This window comes from Pan troglodytes, chromosome 10, assembly GCF_028858775.2.
Source record: "Pan troglodytes isolate AG18354 chromosome 10, NHGRI_mPanTro3-v2.0_pri, whole genome shotgun sequence".
NCBI lineage: Eukaryota > Metazoa > Chordata > Mammalia > Primates > Hominidae > Pan > Pan troglodytes.
Window position 1 is genome coordinate 70,860,523 of NC_072408.2, and position 14,319 is coordinate 70,874,841.

Here is a 14,319-nt window from a genome sequence, read left to right on the forward strand (position 1 = left end):
AAAACTTGATGTCAGTCACAGCATTTATAAAGAACAGGTGGCGCTTAAGCAATCAAAAACCCCTTATGGAATTATACAAATGTAACCTAAATTCCATAGATCTGTGGTAAAGTGATGTACATAAATTAGACAAAAGATCTTTTATTAACACATACATTCTAAATTGTTTGACTATAATTTCCAAAGTTTCAGAAGGAATGAAAATATTCTCCCATACATCACATTGTTTACTTCTACATTTTCTAAGGAAATAATTGCATTCTTTGTTTCTTGTCAAAGACTGTGCACATTATTTATTTTAAGAGGGAGCTCTGTCTCTGAAACTACTATAGGTGTTCTAATATACTTCATCTCGGGGAGCTGGCAGTGGGAGTGAGGGGAGAGGCAGATCCTGGGGGTGGCCTGGTCTTGAAGACCGTCAGCTGGGCCATTAGTGTGTGACTGGTCCCAGCTCCACAAAGGGGACTCACTATTCAGCCACAGCACCTGCTGTCCAGAGAAGCTGTTTGGAATCCTCTCAGTCTGAGAGCAGTGCTGGTTCTCCACAGTGTGCAAATCTTAAACCAAAGCCAAATTTTCTGAACTTAAATTTTACACAGTTCGGAGGAAGCCATTTGGGGGATAAAGAAAGCTGGTTGGAGCAAGTGAAAATACTGAAGCAAAACCCTAACTTCAAAATGTTTTGAGGAAGAGCAGATTAGTATTTTGACCTATGCTTTTGTAGTAATTTTTAAATTCTCACAATAAAAATCTCCTTATACTTTGATATTTCCAAATAATGTTAATAGTTATGCCCATTGATAATTGGAATAGAACTCTCATTTTGAAAACACATTCTGGGCTTGTATTTCATTTCAGGTCTTCTATGTGACTTGAGGAGAGCAATTAGTGGCCGCAGATTTTCCACTGTTAATAGGTGAGCCTTGTAATTACCTCCGAAAGGAAATTCCCCTTTCTGAGTTCTTCCATATTAATCTAATTTCTGGAATTCACTGCGTAGTGTGAAATCCCAGATGGCGGACTGGAGTGCTACTGACTCAGTTTGTTTCACATTTTTATTCAGAATTCACATAAATGTCAACTTTCCGCTGATTTTTTTCTTTAACAGGAGAAGAAAATTCAAGGTTAAATTTTTGAAGAAAATAAATTGAGTTCCTCTCAACTGCACAGATCTACTAAGCAGAAGTCAGTCATTAAGATCAGGACTAAGTTGTTTCCATCATTTTATGTATTTTACTGCTTTTATGTTCACTTTCTTTTTAGAGTATGTTAAAAATGCACTAGTTGCTTTTGACCTACCTAATATCTTGATACTTCCTCTGTGCTTAAATTATGATATACCCAATCATTGATTACAAGGCAGCTGGTAGCAGTAAAAGTTGCAGATTCAAATTCACTTCTCACGTACGAAACTACCTGAATCTTAAGGCATAATTAAACTCATATTAACATTTCCATATACTGACTCTTACAGCACTTATTGTGTGCTTCTCTTAGAGCACTTGTCACTTTCTACCTGGCCCAGTATACATATACATACCTCCCCTGAACTGTAAGAAGGAATGGGAACTTGCTTATGTATCTATCACTGATCCTGTGTCTCACAACACCTGACATGAAATAAAATCAATAAATGTCTGCAGAATGAATAAAACAAAAGATAAATGAATGCATGTTATATTAGCCTCTTGATATTTTCTTTAGGGTGCTATTTTAAAAATGTATCAAATCAGATCACAACTATTCCCCCAATAATGAATGGATTTGTTACACGGCTTCTGATTTGGGGATAGCATTGGATATCAGTATTTATGCTGACAAATCTTATGTCAGAAATATTTTCATTCATATTTTTAGATTTATTTAGGTGGATTCAGTGTTAGTCTCATTTTTGGTCTAAAAAAATGAGTATACCACCTTCTACCTAGTATAGCCTGAGTATGTGAGGCGGTAAGGGGCTGTTTCTAAATTATATTAAGCATCTTTAAATACCACTTAGGGTGAAGGGAAGAATTGCTTAACTTTTTTTTTTTTTTTTCAGAATATTCTAGGGCACACTGTGAGTTGCTAAATTATAAGTAAATAAATAACATACAAACATATATATACACACATACACATGCACACACACAAACAGGGAACATAGAAGACAGGAGTATGCATTTTCCTGTTGAGCATATAATAGCAAAAATAGTAATAATAGTTGTTAATATTTATTTAGAACTGCCAATTGTTGACAATGCACTGTGCTAAGTGCTTTATATGCAATTTCCAACTTAATTCCAACAATCATCCTATGCTATAGGTACTACTGTTACCCCCTTTTTTCAGAGAAAAACACTGAAGTTTATGGAAATTCAGTAACATGACCAAGGTGATGGGTGATAAGTAGCAGGATAAGGATTCACACCTAAGTATATCTCACCCTATGCCTTTATTCTTCATTTTGCTATGTGGTCCCCGTGTTTGTGTGTGAAGTTGCTGGTCATTAGCATGACCAGCGGGGGTCCCATATCCAATCAAAGATACCCATGTTTGTTTCTTATGTTAAATCTTTACCTCCTTCTTCACCCATAAACATAGGGCAGTCAATGCAATCCAATTGCCAGTGAAATTTCGAATAAAATTTCTTCTCTGGAAATGTGCACTGAGGTTAGAGATTTAAGTGTCACCCCCTCATCTAGAGGGTGTAGAGCTGGTGCCCTCTTGTAAGAAGCAGAAAGAATTTGAATCCATCTGCGAAGTCACCTCTTTCTGGTAATCAGGGGATCTTCCCCCACTGGGTTCAAAGGGCTTCCCTCTTCTTTGTTGTGCAATTTCTAAAGCATTGTGCAATACATAAAGAAAAGACCAAGAACATATCATTGCCTTGGAAACTGCTATGGAATTTGACAGACTGTAGGTTGTTCAGAGCAAATGTTCTGTTGCTGCACGGAGTCCATGCAGTAGCAATGACTGGCAAAGTGGCTGAATGCTCATCTGTTAATCTTGATGTCAACTTAACTTGTCATCCCTGCCCTAAGGATAGGGCGGGAAGTTTGTCTTGTTTGGCTTTCTTTAAATAAGGACATTTGAATTATTTCATTCCCAACTGTCAATGATGAAATACAAAGACAAGGGCTATAGACAAAACAGCAGCTTTCTGGGGGTAGCTATCCATGGCTGATGGAGATGACAGCATTTGAAACCTCTATATTTTTATTAAATGAATTCTAACAGCATAATCTTGGGAAGCTATACTGCTTCTTTTAAAAATAATTGCAACTCTTATGCCACATTTATAACAGCAAAAGGTAAAGAAAAACCTTCTGGCTGCAGACAATACTACTTACTGTGGTCCTTTCTAATGAAATGTAAAAACAAATAAAACTCAGTAAAAAATAGGAGGAAAATTAAGAAATGAAGGTAAGGAGTCAGTCCTTGGGAGCTGTTTTCCAAGAACCAAATGTGACTCTGGCTAGTTGTAGCATTTTATTTGTTTGTTTGTTGGTGGAAACACTGAGAATAAAAATAAAAGTGATCCTTTTGTGATCCTGTTTGGCCGTGACAGATTCCTTCAGCATTGCCATAGTAACTGAGAGAAGTGCATTTATGAATAGACTTAGATTTCTCAGGCTTGAGTTTCCTGCCAAGAAGAGAACACAGGGTGGGGAAAACAGGGGAAAGTCAAGGCAAAGGAAAAGAAAACAGATTAAGGTGTTGATTTCCAAATTCTCTCATTTGGAGGTGCAGGAATACAATGGTCCGAGACAATCTCACCTTCTTGGGCCGCCTAAGATTTTTAGACATTAAAATTCTTCCTTTTTCAGCAACTTTAGGCAATTTCTTCAGTTAATTTCAATACCAAGAAGGGGAAAACAGCCCTCTGGATCATCAACATTTATGCATAGGACGAAGGAGAAAGCCCTCTGATATGGCTAGATAAGGACACAGAGCAGAGTTAGCAAAGGTGAATGTAAACTGGGCAAGGGAAGTAACAGTCACACTTCAGTCAAATGACCTCCAGTAAAGAAAAATCACTCAGCCACCTTGTCCTACTTTTCTTTTTGCTGAGTGTCTTGATAAATGTTTCTCTAAATAATAATAGAAAGAACAATGGAAGAGAGGTGATAAATGGTGACCCACACAGTTCTGTCAGAGAACACAGAGATGCACCATGGTGAGCAGGTGCATAAGATGGGCAACTACTGCACAATCCCAGCTAGTTTCTGGCAAGAAGGAACATGAGCTCACTGGTGCCTGATCTTCCTATTTTTCAAGAGAAGCTGAAAGTCAGGGTTTATACATGAAATCTTTTGATGTTTTAGGCATGCTCAAAGATTTTAAAATAACATTAGGTCAAACCTAAAAATGGCTGGGCGCAGTGGGTCACACCAGTAATCCCAACACTTTGGGAGGCCGAGGCAGGTGAATCACTTGAGGTCAGGAGTTCGAGACCAGCCTGGCCAACATGGTGAAACCCCGTCTCTACTAAAAACACTAAAATTAGCCAGGCGCAGTCGTGGGCGCCTGTAATCCCAGCTACTCGGGAGTCTGAGGCAGGAGAATCACTTGAACCCGGGGGGCAGAAGTTGCAGTGAGTCGAGATAGTACTACTGCACTCCAGCCTGGATGACAGAGTGAAACTCTGTCTCAAAAAAAAAAAAAAAAAAAAAAAACTAAAAATTATCTTTAGGTCATAGATCACCAGTTCCTGACTTAAAGAGTGTGAGGCTAAACTCATACTTCTATCTCTGGAGCAAGAGCCAATAGTAACAAGGAAGTGACCAGAGATGAGAGATTTTAGAGATGGAGATGGGCAGAGGAGGGGATGTAGTATAAAACCTGGAAGAACTATGATCACCAGTCTCCAGGGCTTGAGGTAGAAAACAGATGCTTTGGGTTTCATATTTTAATATTCAATAAATATTTGTTGAGTGCCTGTTCTATGTCAGAAAATATGCCAAACAAACTTTCCTAGGCCACTTCGTTCTCTAATTTTTTGGTTTTGTGATATAATTGTTTTAACAAATAACAAACAGATGTAGGATTATACATATTCACACATATAGGGCTATATGTAGTATGAACATAAAATTTAAACAACAATAATAAAATGAACACCCATCTATCTACCTCCCACTTTAAGAGACAGCCTATTATGTGGACTTTTGGGCTTGTTGTATGTTGTTTCCAAATTGCATCCTTATTTCATGCCCAGATGCTGTGATTTGAATGTGTCTTCTCCAAAATTCAGGTATTGAAACTTAATTGCCAATGTGATGGTATGAACAGGTGGGGCCTTTAAGAGGTGATTAGGTCATGAAGACTTCTCCCATCATGAATGGGATTAAGGCTCTTACAAAAGAGGTTTCACACAGCCTTGAGCTCACTTGCCCTTCTTCCTTTCTCCATGTAAGGACACAGCATTTCATCTCTTTGGAGGATGTAGCGACCAGGTACCATGTTGGAAGCAGAAAGCAGCCGTCACTGGACGACTGAACCAGCTTGAGCCTTGATCTTGGACTTCCCAGCCTTTAGAACACTGGGAAATACATTTTTGTTTTGTGTAAGTTACCTAGTCTCAGGTATTCTGCTATAGCAGCACAAAATGGACTGACTATAATCACTATTTTCAATTTTGTATATATAGCTTCCTTGTATTTTTTTTTAGTTTTTGTAGTTTAATCTAGTTGTTTTCATTTGTTTATACATGATTAATTCTACCATAGTTGTATATATGTATAAACTAGAATATATAAATACCTATTATAAAGTATTCATATTTCAGGTTGAGAATCCCTTGAGCAGAAATGTTTTGAAATTTTTTTAAATTTTTGAGTATTTTCACATACATAATGAGATATCCTAGGTATAGGACTCAAGTCTAAACATGAAAGTCATTTATGTTTTTTATACATCTTATACACATAACTTGAAAGTAATTTTATCCAATAGTCTAAATAATTTTGTGCACCTGTCACATGTAATCAGGTGTGAAATTTTCTACTTACAGTTCATGTTTTGGATTTTGGATTCCAGATTTTTGAATGAGAGATGCTCAACGTGTGCATAGTATAGTATTCTATGTATATGGTATATTTGTTAACATTGCATTTTATAGGTGTTTAGTTTTTTCCATATTTGAATTCTATACTCTATACAAAGGGAATTACACTCCATAAATTTTTCTAACTTGCTGTTCTTTTGGTTCAACAATATTTTTAAGTTCATCCATATTGATATTTATAGATATACTTAACATATTCTCATTGCTATGTACTTATTTTTTCCATTGTATTATGGAATGTGTATATCCATATTTATTCCATTGTATTATGGAATGTGTATATCCATTCTACTATTAAATATTATTTGGGGTGTTTCTGGTTTTTTTTGCTGTCTTGAACTATGTTGCTATCCACATTTTTATCCATGCTTCCTGGATTAATGAGGATTCTCTAGAGAAACAGAATCAATAGGCTACATATTCATCTGACATATACCAAGAGGCTATATATATCTATTATAAAGAATTGGCTCATGTAATTATGGAGGCTGAGAAGCCACCAGATTACAGCCGGTAAACTGGAGACCCAGAAGAACCAGTGTTTAGTTCCAGTGAAGAAAAGTCAATATTTTAGTTCGAGTCCAAAGGTTACGAGACTTATGTCTCAGCTCAAAGCAGTCAAGTAGGAGGAGTTCCCTTCTATTCAAAGGAGGGTCATTCTTTTGTTCTATTTAGTGTTGATTAGATGAGCGCTACCCTCCTTAGGCAGGCCAATCTTTTTACACAGTCTACCATTTCAGATGTTAATCTGATCCAAATACACCCTCACAGACACACCCAGAATAACGTTTAACCAAATATCTGGTCACCCTGTGGCCTAGTCAAGTTGACATGAAATTAGTCATCAGACATCTTGATGCATTTGTGCAAAAATTCCTTAGGAAATATTTTTTAAGGGCAATTGCAGATCATAGAGTATGTACTTGTTCAACATCAGTTTGTTTTTCAAAGTGGTTGTACCAATGTACTTTTTTTTTTTTTTTTTTTGAGTCAGAGTCTCGCTCTGTCACCCACTGGAGTGCAGTGGCTCGATCTCGGCTCACTGCAACCTCTGCCTCCCAGGTACAAGCCATTCTCCTGTCTCAATCTCCTGAGTAGCTGGGGCTACAGGCGCCTGCCACTATGCCCGGCTAGTTTTTGGTATTTTTAGTAGAGATGGGTTTTCACCATGTTGGTCAGACTGGACTCAAACTCCTCACCTCGTGATCCACACTCCTCAGCCTCCCAAAGTGCTGGGATTACAGGTGTGAGCCACCACACCCGGCAGCAATGTACATTTCTACTAGCAATCTATGAGAGTTGCCAATGCTCCACATGCTTGGCAAAATTTTTGTCAGAATTTTTGACAATGTAATGACTGTAAAGTAGAGTCTTATTTTGGTTTGAATATGTATGTCTCTGATTAATAATGAAGTTGGATGTCATTATATGTTTATGGCTCAGGCATGTTTACTTTCCTGTGAAATTCTTCAGCTCATTGACAATTTTTCAAAGACTGCACATTTTTTTCTGATTGAGTTATAAGAGTTCTTTACATATTCTGGATACTAATCATTTGTCAGTTGCATGTGTTGCAAATATCTTTTCCTGGTCCACAGTTTGTCTTTTCACTTTCTTTATGGTGTCTTTTGATGAATGTAAATTCTGATTCTTAATATTTGCATTTATATTCATCAATCTTTTCTCTTATAGTTTTTGGTTTTCCCATCTTATTAAGAATTCCTTCTCAATCTTGAGATATTTTCTCTAATTTTCTTCTAAACATTTAAAAAATGTTCCCTTTTTGGTGAGAGCGGTGGCTCATGCCTGTAATCCCAGCACTTTGGGAGGCCAAGGCAGGCAGATTGCTTGAGCCCTGGGAGTTGGAGACTAGCCTGGGCAACGTGGCAAACCCCATCTCAACAAAAAAATATGAAAATCAGCTGGGTGTGGTGGTGCATGCCTGTGGTCCCAGCTACTCAGGAGGCTGAGGTGGGAGGATCGCTTGAGTGTAGGAGACAGGAGTTGCAGTGAGCCAAGATTGCCGTGCTGCACCCAGCCTGGACAATAGAGTGAGAGAGTGAGACCCTGTCTCAAAAACAAAAAAAAAGAAAAGAAAAAGAAATTCCCCTTTCAGGGCGCCTCTGCGCGGCCGCCCCTTCTGGGAAGTGAGGAGCCCCTCTGCCCGGCCGCCACCCCGTCTGGGAGGTGTACCCAACAGCTCATTGAGAATGGGCCATGATGACGATAGCGGTTTTGTTGAATAGAAAAGGGGGAAATGTGGGGAAAAGATAGAGAAATCAGATTATTGCTGTGTCTGTGTAGAAAGAAGTAGACATGGGAGACTCCATTTTGTTCTGTACTAAGAAAAATTCTTCTGCCTTGGGATGCTGTTAATCTATAACCTTACCCCCAACCCCATGCTCTCTGAAACATGTGCTGTGTCCACTCAGGGTTAAATGGATTAAGGGCGGTGCAAGATGTGCTTTGTTAAACAGATGCTTGAAGGCAGCATGCTCGTTAAGAGTCATCACCACTCCCTAATCTCGAGTACCCAGGGACACAAACACTGCGGAAGGCCGCAGGGTCCTCTGCCTAGGAAAGCCAGAGACCCTTGTTCACTTGTTTATCTGCTGACCTTCCCTCCACTATTGTCCTATGACCCTGCCAAATCCCCCTCTGCGAGAAACACCCAAGAATGATCAATAAATACTAAAAAAAAAATAAAAAAAAAAGAAAAGAAATTCCCCTTTCATGAAAGATCTTAAATCACATGGACTTCATTTTTGCACATAATATAAGATAGGAATCATTTTGTTTCCTATATGGATAGCCAGTTCTTTCCACATTTTTTTTTAGTCTATTCTTTCCTCACATGTCAACAATCCAGCTTTGTCATGTGTCAAATTTCCATGTATATGTAAGTCTGTTCTTCTGTTTTGTTTGGCTATCCTTTTGCTGATAATATGCTTTCTTCATGCTACAGATTTACAATAAGTTTTGATTTCTTATTGGTGGAGAAAGTCATTTCAAAAGTGTTTTAGCTATCCTTGGCCCTTTGCTTTTACATATCAATGTTAGAATCAGTTAATTAATGTTTATGAAAACAGGATGTTTGGAATACCATTGAACCCATAAAGCAATTAATATTAAAATACTAAATCTGACTGTGCATGGTGGCTCACAACTGTGATCTCAGCACTCTGGGTGGCAGAGGTGGGAGCATCACTCGAGGCTAGGAGTTTGAGACCAGCCTGGGCAATGCAGTGAGACCCCCATCTCCACAAAAATGTTAAAGATTAGCCAGGTATGGTGGTGCATACCTGTAGCCCCAGCTACTTGGGAAGCTGAAGTGGGAGGACTGCTTGAGCTGAGGAGTTTGAGATTATAGTAAGTGATGATGATGCCACTGTACTCCAGCCTGTGTGAATAATAAAGAAATAACAAAAGAAAAGAAAATATTAAATCTCCCTGTTAAAGAACATCATGCATCTCTGCATTTATTTAGATCTTCCTTAATGTCTTTAAATAAAATGTAAGTTTTATCTACTTAAAATTCTTAGACATTTTACTTAGATTTATTACTTGTTTACTTACAATTTTGTTACTATTTTAAGTAGTCTCTTATATTGTTACATTTTCTAGGTATTTTTGAATAATTATAGCAAAGTAGTTGACTTCTGTATGTCAGTTTTACTTCTGGCAAATTTGCCAAGTTCTCTTATTAATTCTAATAAATTCTCCATGAAGTCTTTTAGGCTTTCCATGCAGACAATCAAATCATATGTGAATAATAGTTATTTTTGTCGATGATTTTTTTTTCTTGTCTTATTTGCTAATCAGGGACTCTGGTATAACATTCGCTAGAAGATATTCTTAAACGTCTTTTCTAAGAATCAACTTTTGTCTTGTATTCTCTCCACTGTATTTTTAAAAATTATTTTATTGATTTCTGCTCCTCTACTATTTCCTTCATTTTGCTTTTCTTGGGCATATTCTGTTTTTGTTTTTCTACTTTCTTGGTAGGATGCTTAGCTTATTTATCATAGTGTTGCTCTTTTTGGATCTACACATCAAAGGCCATACACTTCTCTTTACTGCTTTTGCTACCTTTTACATTTTGATAAGTGGGTCTTTATTTGTGTTTCATTTTGATTTTTTCCATTTAAACATACCTTAAATTCTTTTATTATTACATCTTGTACCCATTGGTTGATTAGAAGTATGTATTTTTTTTCAAATTATGCCTTAGCCCTGTAATGTTCTGCATCACAAACAATCTCACTTCTAGGGTAGCCAGCGCTGTTATGATCAGACCTGAGAATAGTGGCAGCAAAATCTTTAGAGAAACAAAAGAGGAATGGAAATGCAAGTGGATGGAGTAAAATATAATTATTTTAAAATGTGTCTGTACAGATTTTGTTTCTTTAATAAGCAGGTTCTTTGTTATGTTGAATCTATGAAAAAGATCAGTCCCTAGTCACTCAATATGTTTGCACTTCTTTATTCTTTTAGTTTTTTCTTGCTTATCCTGAGACTTGGACTATCTTTCTGAACCTGAGATAATTTTGCTATTCCCCAAATGGGGGATTTAGAAGAAATTTCTTCATTTAATGTGTAATATTCGGTCTTACTGAGAAAATAGCCTAAGTCAGGAGTTCTTTTATATGCTCTCATTACCCATCTAGAAACTAACCTCCGTCATTGCCATATACCCCATCTTGCCCCTAATTATTACACAGAGGATCTAAGGCCAACCCCTTCATTCATGCACTAAATCTCAGCCCCTCTAGTCTACCTACGTATATTGCTTCAGCAATTCTCTGCAGCTCTGTTACTTCATCAATACTTTCTTCGTTATTAGATTATTCCCAACAGCCTACAAATGTGCAATAATGTGTATAATCGTTAAAAATGAAAACCTCTGGGTCCCACATAGCTCTCCAGCTACAACTCTAGTTCTCCCTCTTTTTCAGAAAATGTCCTTAAAGGAGTTGTTTATAGGCCCTGACTCCAATCCCCCTGCCCATTCTCTACCCACTAGCCAACTTTAGTATTTCAGAAAATTTGTAAGCATGTACAAAAGTAAACAGAATAGTTTCCACTTTCAGTAATGGCCAAGTAGCTCTTATCAGACAAATGGCAGCTATACATTCTGAACAAAATATGAAAAACAACTACCTGAAAACTCTGAAGAGTGAAAAGAGTCATGCAGAGATTGAATGGGAGTTGATACATGTAAGAAAAGTGTGACACGAGGGAAGTTTTCTAATTTTTACAGCTTTTAACCTGCAAGTTGGCACCACATGGGGTAGCTAAAGTCCAGGCAGAAACCTGGCTGGATGTTTTACTGGCACAAGAAATTAGAGAACAGAGATCAGGATAATGGGTAAGCGAGGCAGGATGTAACAGAAAGAAGACAGCCACAGACAGGAACCTCAAATCTGCATAAAAACTTTGCCCAAATCTCTGGCTGAACTACACATGCATGGAATGGGCACCAAGCAAACCCAATAAGGCTGAAAGAATTGAACTGATATTTCACTACTTGAAGTTTCTGTTCAGCCAAGTTAACTACCTGCCAAAGCAAAGCAAAGCAAAGCAAAGCAAAGCAAAACAAACAAACCAAAAAAGACAAGTACACTTTGGAGGAACATTACAGAATACAGTCTCTTGATGTATTATTCACAATGTCCAGGATTAAAGAGAAAGGAGAAAATGTGACTCCTATCAAGAGAAAAAATCAATGGAGACCAACCCTGAGAAGACTTAGATGTGGGAGAAGCAGCTATTATAATAAAGCTCAAGGATAGAAATGAAAATATGCTCATAATTAATGAAAACATAGAAAACCTCAGTAGGGAAAAAGAAACCATTAAAAAGAACCTAATAGAAATTCAAGAACTGATAAATAGAAAAGTAAAATAAACCTCTATTACTGATCACCCAACTTTTACAATTATGAACTTATTGCCAAATGATGTTGTTTCCTCTTTATCCCCACCAAATTTCACTCCTATCACCACAATGTAACTTTGAAACAAAATCTCAGACACCACAGCATTTCATATATAAACATTTCAGATGTTTTACTCAGAGATAAGGAACCCTTTTCAAAAATCAGTCCACAATACCATAAAGAACCTAAAGCAATGTATCAATAATTTCTTGACGTCTAATATCTGGTCAGTGTTCAAATTTCCAATTATATGTAATTGGAAATATATACATACATACACTGCGATGAAATCACCTAATGATGCATTTCTCAGAACATGTCTCTTGTTGTTAATTTACAGCCAGGTGTCACTTAATAACAGAGATATGTTCTGAGAAATGCATCATTGGGTGGTTTCATCACAGTGTGAATATCATAGAGTGTACTTACACAAACGTACATGGTACAGCCTACCACACACCTAGATTATATGGTAGAGCCTTGCTCCTAGGCTACAAACCTGTACAGCGTGGTCCTGTACTGAATACTGTAGGCAGTTATAATTGGTATGGTAACTGTGTATTCAAACATATCTAAACTTAGAATAGGTACTGTAAAAATATAATATAGAAGATTCAAAATGGCACACCTGTATAGGGCACTTACCGTGAATGAAGCTTGTGGCTTGCAGGACTGGAAATTGCTCTCAGTGAGTCAGCAAGTGAGTGCAGAGTGAATGTGAAGGTCCAGCACGATGCTGTACACTATTGTAGATTTTATAAATACTGTGACTTTGTTTACATTAGTTTTATTAATTCTTTTCTTCAGTAGTAAATTAACAGCTTACTGTAACTTTTTTTACTTCTTAAGCTTTTAAATTTTAACTGTTTGACTTTTTTATAATAACACTTAGCTTAAAACACACATTGTACAGCTGTTCAAAAAATGTTTTATATCCTTATTCTATATGCTTTTTTCTGTTTTTAATTTTTAATATATTTTTGTTTACTTTTCAAACTTTTTTTTTAAAAAAACAAGACACAAATGCACACATTAGCCTAGGCCTATACAGGGTCAGGATCATCAATATCACTCCACATCTTGTCCCACTGAGGGATCTTCAGTAGCAATAACGCGCGTGGAGCTGTCACTTCTTATGATAACAATTCCTTCTTCTGGAAAACCTCCTGAAAGATTTGCCTGAGGCTGTTTTCAAATTAGCTTCTTTGATAAGGAGAATACACACTAAACTAATGATAAGAAGTATACTACAGTAAATATGTAACCCAGTACCCTCATCATTTATTATCATTATCAAGTATTAGGTACTGTACATAATTGGTTGTGCTACCCTATTATACGACTAACAGTGCAGTAGGTTTGCTTACACCAGCATCACCTCAAACATGCGAGTAATGCATTGTACTATGTTGCAACAGCTATGACATCACTCTGTGATAAGAATGTTTCAGCTCCATTGTAATCTATGAGACCACCACCATATATATGGTCCATCATTGACTGAAAAGTCACTATGCAGTATCTGACTATATTTATCAATTTGGCTATTTGAATAAGAACTATATTCTGTAAGGTTCGTGCATTGCAATTCGTTCATGTGCCTCTTGTCATCTATAGGCTCCCCCTTTGTCTTTTTTTTTCTTCAATATATCTGTGAAATAAATCAGATGTTTTGTTCTGCATTTTCTAAGAATCTGGGTATTTCCAATTGTATCCTTATGGTATCATTAATACGTTCTTCTTTCTTCTTCTGTATTTGTCATACATTGGTACTTGTATTTAGAAGATTAATCAGATTCAAGTTTATACATTTTAAGATTTTTGATAAAAATACTCATAGATGGTGATATATTCTTCCATCGGCAGGCACATAATGTCTGATGGCTTCCTCTTTGTGACATTAGGAGTCATTAATGCTCAAAGTCCAGATCTTTTAGTTTGTTACAGTTTGTAAAACAGCAGTATTCTTATTCCTTCATTTCCAGCTGGTGAGCTTTAGAAAGTGTAAACTTCTCAACATATACATTTTGGTACAGTTCGGATAGGAAATACCAGAAACATGCTAGATATTCTTTTATTTACCAGTTTTCTACTAACGTATGTCAGAAGTAGCATTTATTCTAGGATGAGATTTGTCCTATTTCTGTAGTATGGACATTTTGGGATCTGTACTGAATGGCTAGTATATTCTCCACTCTGATTGATCAAAACTCCAATGTCTCCTAGATGTGTTCACACTGCCAACTCTCCAGGACTTGTTCATTTCCTTACGTCTCAGAATTGACCTAGGCATCTGGACTTAATATTCAGTCATAGACTCAGACACCCCTAG